This window comes from Glycine soja, chromosome 7, assembly GCF_004193775.1.
Source record: "Glycine soja cultivar W05 chromosome 7, ASM419377v2, whole genome shotgun sequence".
In the NCBI taxonomy this organism is placed as follows: Eukaryota; Viridiplantae; Streptophyta; class Magnoliopsida; order Fabales; family Fabaceae; genus Glycine; species Glycine soja.
Window position 1 is genome coordinate 7,481,247 of NC_041008.1, and position 12,015 is coordinate 7,493,261.

The following is a 12,015-nucleotide window of genomic DNA, read 5'->3' on the forward strand; positions in this document are numbered from 1 at the left end:
AAAGTCTAACCCCTGTTGCATTTTTTCCCAGATGATATAGTTTTGATTGATGAATCAAGGGAAGAAGTTAACTCTCAACTTGAACTTTGAAGACAAACTTTAAAAAAAAAAAAATTAAAGGGTATCAACTTAAGTAGAAGTAAGACATAGTACATATATTATAATTTTAGCAAGAACTAAGAAATGTCACATGGAAGTAAAAATGAGAAAAAAACGTCATATCCTACGTTTTTAAGTTTATATATTTAGGATCAATACTAAAAGAAAATAAAGAAATTAAAGAAAATTTCACATACAAAATACAAATGAGATGACTTAAATAATAAAAAAAAGACAACAAAAATTACATATGATTGAAAAGTGTCTATCAAACTTAAATGTCAAAGTTTTACTTTACTACTGTACATATGACTATACTCTATGGTAACAAATGTTATAGAAGGACAATAAAAAACTAAAGTGAAATATGATTATTAACTTAACAACTAGCTGGATGGATTCTATATTGTACCACTTGTTTATGTTGTCCAAGGTGCACTATCTTTAATAACCATTAGATTAATTTATTATACAACCTTTTACTTTGAACTCGCAATATCTGATATCGGAGCCATTGTCCGCCATGTGTCATCAGAGGGATTTGCAGCCACGATGCCATTTTCCCCCCTCTTTCCTGCTTCTCCCTCCTTATCAAGATCCGGATCTTTCTATCTTCCACAGAAGCTATTTGATTCTCTACATGATTCCATGCATCGAGTAAAACTATGCACGCAAAACCTGAAAGTTATAAAGTGTATGCGGAAGTTAAATATCGTAAATAATAGTATAAAAATAATACACTTTTTCTTGTTGAAGGTTATAAAAATAAGACCAAATAGAAGGAAAAAAAATTAAAAACAAAAGGCACTATATGTAACAGATGGACGAGGGACCGTAGCTTTTATGAAAATAATTGAATTCATCAACGAATTCTGGTACGTGGCCGACAAACATTTGAACAGACAACCAATATATGTAAAAACTTAATCTGGTACGTGGACATTTCTCTCTCACAAACAGTGTAATAAATTGACAGGAGTTAACAGCAAACCTAGTGAAATTATTTTTCCTAACTTTTTAGTTTTATACACTTGTATGAAATTTATAAACATTGTATCAGATACAATGGAGAAATTAACAAAGATATTACACTTAAGATATGAATAAAATAGTTAAGATAAAGAAAGATACTGGAATAAGATTTTGTTGTTGTTATTTATCTTCTGTTGTTAGAAAAAAAGAGAGGATAATTTTAAGAACTAAAATAATGTAAAAAATTGTAGAAAAATACACATTTGAAAATTACAAAATTGAAAAGTTGTGAAGCAAGATGTCAAACTAATAAATAAAATACCATGAATTATCTTTTTTTTTCTATGAAGATCGGAAAAGATGAACAAGTTCTTAATAAAATTAAAGATAAATTTATAAAAATATTATAATTATAAATAAATTTAATATTAACAACTAAACTAACTAACTTTTTAAATAAACAAATTAATTAATTATGTCTTATAATTAGGATTCTTATTGGATTTACTCTGGATTTGTGTATTAACAAAAAAAAAAGTAGTCTTAGACTTAAATATTAATAAATATAATTAATTTTAATGCTGTTATTCTTAAATTATTATTTATTTAATTTTATTTTTATTTTTAATGACTCTTTTTTATGAGTAATAACAAATTCTAATAAAAAAATATTCTAAAAAATGAATTTATTTTTATTTAAGATTTTAAAAAAATATTAATTAAAATTTTAAATCGGTGTTAAATTATTATAATTATTTTTAGTTATATACTAGTCTAAAAATAAATACTTTATTATGATATCAGAAGAAATATAAATAAATAAATAAAAGGTGCGCACGAAATGAAAGGCAAAGAAATCTGAGAAAAGGTGACGGCAACAGGTATATGGGGAGTGACGCGCAACATAGATTGATGCAAAAATCTGATTCAGATGAATTCTAGAGTTTTGTGGCCGTTGGATCATTAATAGATGCATTGAAGTAGGCGGTACACACACAGAGCACGCTTTGTGGTCCATTCTTATCCGGCATTTATTTTCATGTGCGCTGTCAGTGTCCACACACGTTTCGCTCCCATAAAAAACCTATGTACTTTGACATAAATGGCATATCTCATCCTATCCTGCCACACATCAGGTCGTGTCATAACAACTGTTCATCCCACCACCACACAAATAGTCCACACCATTCACATGCCTCCTCTCTCCTTGTTAATTTTTCTCAAACTAATTCTCAGTGGTTTAACTTAGTCCTCAATGAATTTTTTATTTTAGTTTTGAAATTTTTAAAAATTAAAATTATTTTTAGTTTTGGATTTTGAGATTGGGTTTATTTTTTTTAAAAAAAAACTTATAAATTAAAGATAAATAAAATGAGGCAATCATTTTATTTTATCTTATTCTATTATAAAATAATGATGGTTACAAAGGTAACAAGATTAGTGATGTTGATAATGACGATTAGACAATAATAGAGGGGATGAAATAATGACAATGATGATGGTGACAGTGGTGATGATAGTGAAATGGTCATAATGACAGAGTAACTGTGAAATGACAATGACAGTATTTTAAAACTCAAATCGACTCAGTCTGTTAGATTAGTTCAATCACAACATGGAGGTCTGGTCAGGTTTAGTTGTCTATCTAATCAACCATGCATTAAACTTGGTGCAACATGAATGAGTTTGTAGTTAAACTAATGGCCCACTGACCTAGGTCATATCACATCCAATGGAAGAAATGTGTTGGGTCATATTGGTTAATTAAGGTTGGACATAAAATTTTAATTTTTTTTAATGAAGATCGGATAATGCGAGTCAATTAATAACCCATTGATTCAACCATTGACCTTGTTGTGCCAAGATCAGATTTCACTTCACAAAAGAATGAGTTTCTTATATGATCAAGAATAAGCAAAATGCAGAAAAAGGGATGAACAAAAACACTTCACAGAAATGTGATTTTTTCTGGAGAAAGAAAACTCTCAGCAGTCACTTTTATTCAATCTCTGCAGAATTTTTTCTCTGGTTATAGAATCTCTCTCTAAACTAGACTATGCAGTAAAAGAAATAGAAGCACTATGTTAAGCCTAACTAACTTAACCAACTTAAAACTACCTAACAATTACATGTTATAACAGAATAACAGAGAGTAGAAAAATAACTAAGTTGGTAAAGTCTAAGAGAACCTAACTAATGGTTGTTAATGAACCAACATACAACAATTCTCCACCTTGGTTCAATAACAAAACATTAACAAAAACAGTGGCTGCAAAAATAGGATTCAATCACCCTTCAGTTGAATTAAGTCCAAACAATGGAAAAATTTGCTGCTTGGAAGAGCCTTTGTGATCATATCAGAAGGATTATGATAAGTTGAAATCTTCTTGACTATAACTGATCCTTGACCAATAACTTCTCTGACAAAATGCAGCTTAATATCAATGTGCTTTGTCCTCTGATGATGCACATAATTTTTGTATAAATCAATGACACTTTGGCTGTCACAGTGTACTGTGATCACTTCATTTTGTATCTTCAGCTCCTTTGCAATGCCTTCAAGCCACATAGATTTTTTCACAACTTCTGTAAGAGCAATATACTCAACTTCAGTGGTTGATAAAGCCACTACCTTTTGAAAGCTAGCTTTCCAACTAATTGCAGTGCCAAAAGCAGTGAATACAAATCCTGTGAGGGATTTCCTGGAATCTAAACAGCCAGCATAATCAGAATCTACAAAACCTTTAATAACAGTTGTTCTTTGGCTATTCCTAGCTCCACCATAAACTAGAACTCTTCCAAGTGATCCTCTGATATATCTGAGTATCCATTTCAGGGCTTGCCAATGTGCTTTGCCTGGATTTTTCATGAACCTACTTACTAGGCTCACTGCATGAGCTATGTCAGGGCGAGTACATACCATAGCATACATCAGTGACCCTAAAACATTAGCATATGAAATATCTTCCATGTAAATTATATCATCATGTGTCTTAGGTGCTTGACTTGTACTGAGCTTAAATTGTTGTGACATAGGAGTAGTTACAGGTTTGGAATTTAACATTCCAAACCTTTCAAGAACTTTTCTGAGATATAACTCCTGGGACAGATATATCAATTTCCTTTTTCTGTCTCGTTTGATTTCTATTCCCAATATTCTCTTGGCTGCTCCCAAATCCTTCATTTCAAATTCCCTGCTCAGCTCAGATTTCAATTTTTCAACCTCACTCTTGCTATTACTTGCTATCAAAATATCATCAACATATAATAGCAATATCACAAACTCAGCTTTAGAAGGAAATTTGAAGTAAACACAATTATCATAGTGACTTCTATGAAACTGTATGTGAGCCATAAATTCATTAAATCTCCTATTCCATTGCCTGGGGGATTGCTTTAAACCATGCAGGGATTTGTTTAATTTGCAAACATAATCCTCTTTACCTTTGACTTCAAACCCCTCAGGTTGTTTCATCAATATCACCTCATCAAGCTTTCCATACAAAAATGTTGTCTTCACATCCATTTTTTCTAACACAAGATCAAATTCTGCCACCATAGCCATAAGAATTCTGATTGACCTGTGTTTCACTACAAGAGAGAAAACTTCATTGAAGTCAATTCCCTCCTTTTGAGTGAATCCTCGAGCAACAAGTCTAGCTTTAAATTTGTCTGGTTCAACTCCTTGGATGCCTTCTTTCTTCTTGAAGATCCATTTGCAACTGACCACTCTAGAACTAGGTGGTTTTTTAATCAATTCCCATGTATGGTTGTCATGGAGAGACTTAATCTCTTCATTCATGGCACTTAGCCATTTTTCTTTCTCCTTACTAACTAAGACAACTTTAACAGTTTTTGGATCTTCCTCCAAAACTTCACTAGCAGCTACCAGAGCAAATGCTATTAGATTAGCATATCCATACCTCTTAGGTTGTTTTATTTCCCTTCTGATTTTATCTCGAGCTAGCACATAGTCAGCTTCTTCTTGTTCCTCTTCTTCAGATTTCACTTCATCAAGAGACCAATTAACAACTTGTGTTTCCGCATGTTTATCCTCAGTCTCCACCTCAAAATTTAATTTTTTAGAATCAGTTTCCTTACTCTGATCAATGCTGGATTGAACCATGTTGGGCTTGGTCTTGGTCTTGTAGGCCATTTAAGCTTCATTGAAGACAACATCACGACTCACTAAACACCTCTTAAAACCAGCCTCCAAACACCACAACTTATACCCTTTCACTCCCTCAGGATATCCTAGAAAAATGCACTTGACAGCTTTAGGTTCCAATTTGTCTTGCCTAATATGAGCATAAGCAACACAGCCAAATACCGTTAGCTGTTTTAGACTCGGTGGATGGCCAAACCAAATCTCCTCAGGGGTTTTAAAATTCAGAGTTGTTGAAGGACACTTGTTGATGAGATATACAACAGTCATTGCTGCTTCAGCCCAAAAAATCTTGGGTAATCCTGCACTCAACAACATACATCTCACTATCTCCAAAATGGTCCTATTGAGTCTTTCAGCTAAACCATTTTGTTGAGGGGTGCCCGCAACTGTCTTGTGCCTTGCAATGTCATTCTCTTTGCAAAACTCATTGAAAGGTTCAGAGCAAAACTCAAGACCATTATCAGTACGAAGCCTCTTGATCTTTCTGCCTATTTGGTTTTCCACAAGTGTTTTCCAACTTTTGAAGTTATCAAAAGCCTCATTTTTTGTTTTCTGAATGTAGATCCACAAATTCCTTGAGTAGTCATCCACAATGCTCAAGAAATACCTTGCTCCAGAATGAGAGAGAGTCTTGGTTGGACCCCAAAGATCAACATGAACATAATCAAGGGTACCTTTTGTTCTCTGCTGTCCAACATTGAATTTGGCTCTACAGGCTTTGCCATAGACACAATGTTCACAGAACTTTAATCTTTCCATTCTGTCCCCACATAGTAGCTTCTGTTTTGCCAATTCAATCAACCCTTTCTCACTTACATGGCCCAACCTCATGTGTCATAACGCAGTTTTTGATAAAACTCTTCCGGTTGTAGTGGCTACAGAGGCAATTACAACTTCACCATCTATAGAATAGAGGTCATTCTCCATAATTCCCCTCATGAAAATCATGGAGTCTTTAAATACATTCAATATTCCTTTTTCACCCTTGAACGCATACCCTCTTTTATCAAATTCACCAAGAGAGATTAAATTTCTCTTTAGCTCAGGTACATATCTGACCTCTGTGAGAATTCTTTCAGCCCCATCATGACACTTGAATCTTATAGACCCAATTCCTTCAATTTTGCAAGGTTTGTTATCTCTAAGGAGTACTAACCCATCTACTTGATCAGAAAATTGTTCAAACCATGATCTGTTTGGTGTCATATGCCATGAACACCTTGAATCCATTATCCATTTAGTTTTTGGATTCTTTTCAGACACCATCAGTGCCTCTGCATATTCATAACCATCATCTTGAACAATTGTAGCATTTCCTGAGTCCTTCTTCCTATTGTTACTGCCACCATTTTTTTGCCTTTCAGGACAAACTTTCCTTGTATGACCCTCCTTTTTACAGTGATAACATCTGATTTTGAAGATGTTTCCTTCACCATTCTTCTGGTTTTCTAGCTTTTGTTTCTTCTTATCAAATTTAATATCTTTCTTGAAGGTCTTGCCTCTTGCTGTCAGCCCTTCACCACTTGTAGAGGACTTCTTTTCCTTTCTTTCATTCAATTCCTTTGAATTCAGAGTAGCCTACACTTCATCAAGAGAAACAGAGTCTTTCCAAACAGTAATGTCTCTTTGAAATGATAGTAACTCTTAGGCAAAGAGCACAACAATAGCAAAGCTTGATCCTCATCATCAATGGTGACATCGATATTTTCAAGATCTAGAATCAATTTATTAAACAAGTCCAATTGTTCTCATACTGATCTATCTTCATGCATTTTAAACGAATACAAAGACTGCTTTAGGTAAAGACGATTAACTAAAGATTTGGTCATGTACAAACCTTCAAGTTTTAACCAAACCCCAACAGCAGTTGTTTTCTTAGAGACTTGCCTCAGCACCTTGTCTCCAAGACTGAGAATAATTACACTGTGTGCCTTCTGTAGTAGTGCTTTCTTATCCCCATTAGCCATCATTTTTTCAAGTTTGGCTTCTCAATCAAGTGCTTCCACCAGGCTCTGATTGGCCGAGCCCATTTCTTGAATCAAACTCAAAATCGCTCCACGCTCACCACACCAGTTTGTTGTGCCAAGATTAGATTTTACTTCACAAAAGAATGAGTTTCTTGTATGATCAAGAATAAGTAAAATACAGAAAAAGGGATGAACAAAAACACTTCACATAAATGTGATTTTTTCTAGAGAAAGAAAACTCTCAGCAGCCACTTTTATTCAATCTCTGTAGAATTTTTTCTCTGGTTACAGAATCTCTCTCTGAACTAGACTATGCAGTAAAAGAAATAGAAATACTATGTTAAGCCTAACTAACTTAACCAACTTAAAACTACCTAACTATTACATGTTATAATAGAATATTAGAGAACAGAAAAATAACTAAGTTGCTAAAGTCTAAGAGAACCTAACTAATTGTTGTTAATGAACCAACATACAACAAACCCAATAACCTAATGCCTTGATCAGATGACATGGATGGTGGGATAAAATAGAAATAAAGGTGTTGACGACATTGATGGTGACACTCAGAATGGTGATAGTGATGATAGTTGCGGTGTGATGATGAAATGGTGGAGACAACATCAAATGACATCGTGGCAAAATGGTAATAGTGATAATAATTAATATGTTTTTTAAAACTAAAAAATCAAATTTGCATAACTTTTTTTTTTAATTTTGATAATAAATATAAAACTATTTTAAAATTAAGTTAAAAAGTAATTCAACTCTATTTTTATTAAATATATTTTATTTTTAAAATTAAAAACCAAAAACTCATAATTAGTCCAAACAATTCTTTAGTTAGTTAATTTTCCACTTATTAAAAAATTAATTAATTTCATTTAAATGAATCAATTCCTGTCATTTATAACTTTACTTTACAACATTTTTTTTATCACTTTTCTTTAACTTTAGCCTTTTACAATTTTTATTTCGTCACAAATATATTAAAAGTAGTTTAATATAGAAACTTCAGGCTCACAACAATTGCTATAATTTTTTTTTTGGAGTGGATTGCGAACCTGATCGAGGAATAGAGTATATTCTCTCGTTCATTAGTCTGAAAGGGAATTATTCGTTAGCGTTTAGTCATTTCACCATTCGATAGTCTCGGTTTCCGTACCAACAAAAATAAAGTGACTGTACCGATATATTAATTGTTTGATTTAAGAGAAATAAAGATTAATTTATCCTTTCATAAAAGATTATTTTTTCAGCATCGCCACCCATATAACTAATTTTATGTACACATTTATTATTTTAAAAACTGTGTAGTAGATAAAAAAAAAGTAGATTGAAGGAGTAGTAAGCTGAAGTGGGTGACGAGCTAAAATCACCAGCACGATTAGAAATTTCATGAAAAAAACGAGTATTTTGGGGAGTTATTTTGAGTGAACATTTCCTCATATTTTTCTCATTTTAGAGCAGAAGTTTGAATGTGTGGGTCCCTCCCTTTTTTTAAAAAAAAAAAAATTCACTCCATCTCTTGATGTAACATCGGATTACTTAGGTAATGCTCTAAATAGTATTTTAAATTATACTGGCAATCTGTTTTCAAAATTTACAAGTTTTTAAGCAATATGAGTATCGTTTAATTGTGTGACAGCTATGTCTTTTTTTTTTTCCTTTCTCTTTTGTCAAGCTTAAAAGTTCCTATAAGCGAATTAAGAAGCTTAAGATAACTAACGTAATTTATTTTACTCTTGTGAAATGTTTGATTTAGGTTATATGCTGAGTAAAATTAGTTGAAAAGCAAATTAATAATTGAAAGTTGGAAATTAATATATACAAGTTCAAAAATTATTTTATTAAATTATAAATATTTGATAAAATTAATCGTTGAAGTAGTTAAAAAATATAAAATAAAAAAAATAATAAAATCATAATTTATTAAAAATAATAACTAAAAAATTGAATAAATATATTAAGGATTAAAAATTAGAAATTAACATTTTAAAAAATATTATTTCAAATAACGTTTAAAAAACATTAGAAGTTATTAAAAAAAATTATTTACACAACTGTCAGATAAATTTTTTAATTAATAAAAAAAATTAAAAACTAATTAAAATAAATTGTCATACATTAATGATTAAGAAGAGATGAAAAGAAATAGAGCGGTACCAAAATGCTTATACATATGTAGGATCCCATCTTAATATTATGCTTCATCTAATTTTGGATGGAAAGAGAAGCATGATATTAAAATACGACTCTACATATATACAAACTTTCACATATATGCAAGCTTCCACACTTAAGAAGTCTTAAAGTCATAATACTTAAAAAAAAACTCTATTAATAGTCTTGCATTATTACTATAAATGTTTACACATCAACCAAATTAGAAATTATTATTTTTTATATAACTTTTAAAACGTGGCTTACATTATATATCACGGTATCACCTATAAGTACCCATAAGTCAGCACTCAGCAAAAAGAACACATAATTAATTTTTGCCGATCAATCGATCTACCTAGCAAATGTTGGGTTGAACATAACCCATGTTTTTTTCAATTCACCAAGTGCTTCCTTTTTCGTTTGCAGCTTTAGAAAACGTGAACAAATGTTTGCAAGACTGAAAACTAAATACGCATTTAATTCCCCTCCAAACACCTTTCCCATCCTTTCTTCACCATGAAACTTAAAAATGTTCAGTTCTAGTTATGTTGTAGTTTTATGGAATTGTGGTTTGAAATTATATCTAAAAAAAACTTGGATATTAGTACTTCTTTTATCATTGAAGCGAGATGTTTTTTTAACAAAATATTTTTTACATACGGTTAGCAAGAATTTTGATCAACAAGTTAAAAGACTTAATTATACCATAATTTGCTGATATCTAAAAAAAAAAATCAAATTTATAGTATACAAATAGAATAAATTAGCTCATGGAAGATGTATTTTTGCCATACTATTTCTGAAACAATAAAATTTGTATAATATATTTTCCATATTCTGAAACAATAACGTTTTTGATAAATCATATTTTTAATCTCTCATAAACTAATTTGATGTTATTAACTAATTTGAAAAGATAAAAAATTAAAAATATACTTAAACTTACATCTAGCTGTCATTTTAAATTTATTGATTATATAATAAGTTATGTGTCTATCATATCGTTAATTACTTGATCACATAGACTAAAATAAAAATAGAGAAAAAATATATATGTAAAAAATTTTAAAATTTTTGTTTACAGACTAATAATATTTTTTTTTAAAAAAAGTTTAGAGAAAAAATATAATTAATCTTTTAAAAATTAATATAGTCAGTACTATATTTATTTAAAATTAATTCATCTACATATTTATAGATTTTAAATTAATTTAACAATTTATTGTTGTAAAAATAAATATATTTTAATAATTATTTATTTGTTTAAATGCATTTAAACAGTATGGTGAAAGGAAATGTGTGAATGCAACAGAATGGTTATAATCACATTTGATGACAAGTTGCTTAGTTTTCGAGGCATTATTGGTGAGTCAATATACGATGTTGTACGGACGAAGTTGACGTGTTTTTAACATTGTACCGTTTCCTCTACTTTTAACTGTGCAGTGCTGCTGTGCCCCCACAGTTGCTGCACCTGCACTGCACATCACAGCACCACACTACTTCCCCCTATATTTTTCTCTCGCTTTTCATGCCTCTAATTCCCTAAATAATATCAAAACAATAACTATAAATATCACAAAGGGACATATTTTATGCTGGTAGCATGAAAATAGGCGGGGAGAGTGGAAATAAAGTGGGGCCTATTAATATTTTTTAATTCTATTTCTTATTTATTTTTATTCATTTCTTCCTTTTTTATTTATTTTTCATCCCTTTTCTCTCTTTTAATTTTTTTTTATTTATAAATTTTAAAAGATATTTTCTCTCTCTTTTTCCCAACAATAACAATAAATTAGGCCGTGGGGGTTACAAATTTCTGATTTTCGATTTTTCGATCAACAAAATATTTTCGGCAAAATTCCACCACTATTCTGTTACTTCCATCGTCATTGTGATCATCGTTGCCACAATTCCACCCCACCACTCCCCATAATTTTAAAAATCGAATTGGTTATTGGTTGAGTCAAGGCATTGTGTTATTACATTGACCCGCATGGTCAAGTCTTTATTAAAACAAATTTAAATTCTAAATTCAACCTTAATTGATCTGCATGACTCAATGTGTTTCCTCCCTTGGACGTGATCTGACTGGGGTTAGTGGATCATCAGTTTAATCACAAACCTGACTTGATCATATCGGGTTGCATTAAGTTCAATGCATGATTGATTCGATAGGCAACTCGACTCGTCCAAACCTTTGGTCACAATCAAACTGACTAGGTTGATCCAGGTTTTAAAACACTGTCATCATCATTTCACCGCTACTACTGTCACCATCCCCATCCACCACTACTGTCACTATTGTTGTCGCCACTATTTCACCCCACTACCATCATCACCACTACCATTCCATCGGCATCATCACTATTGCCACACCATTATTGTTGTCACTCCCAACCAGCTACTTTTATCAGTCCCATTATTTCACAGTCCCATTATTTCACAGCAGAATAAGATAAGATAAAATGATTAACTCATTTTATTTATCTTTAGTTTGTAGCAACTTTTTAAAAACTAAAATACCAAACAATAAACAAAACTCAAAATTAAAAACTAGAATTGATTTTGATTTTTAAAAATTTTAAAACTAAAAGTGAGAAACCACCCCAAATGGAGCCCTAGAGTTTAATTCCTATGAGC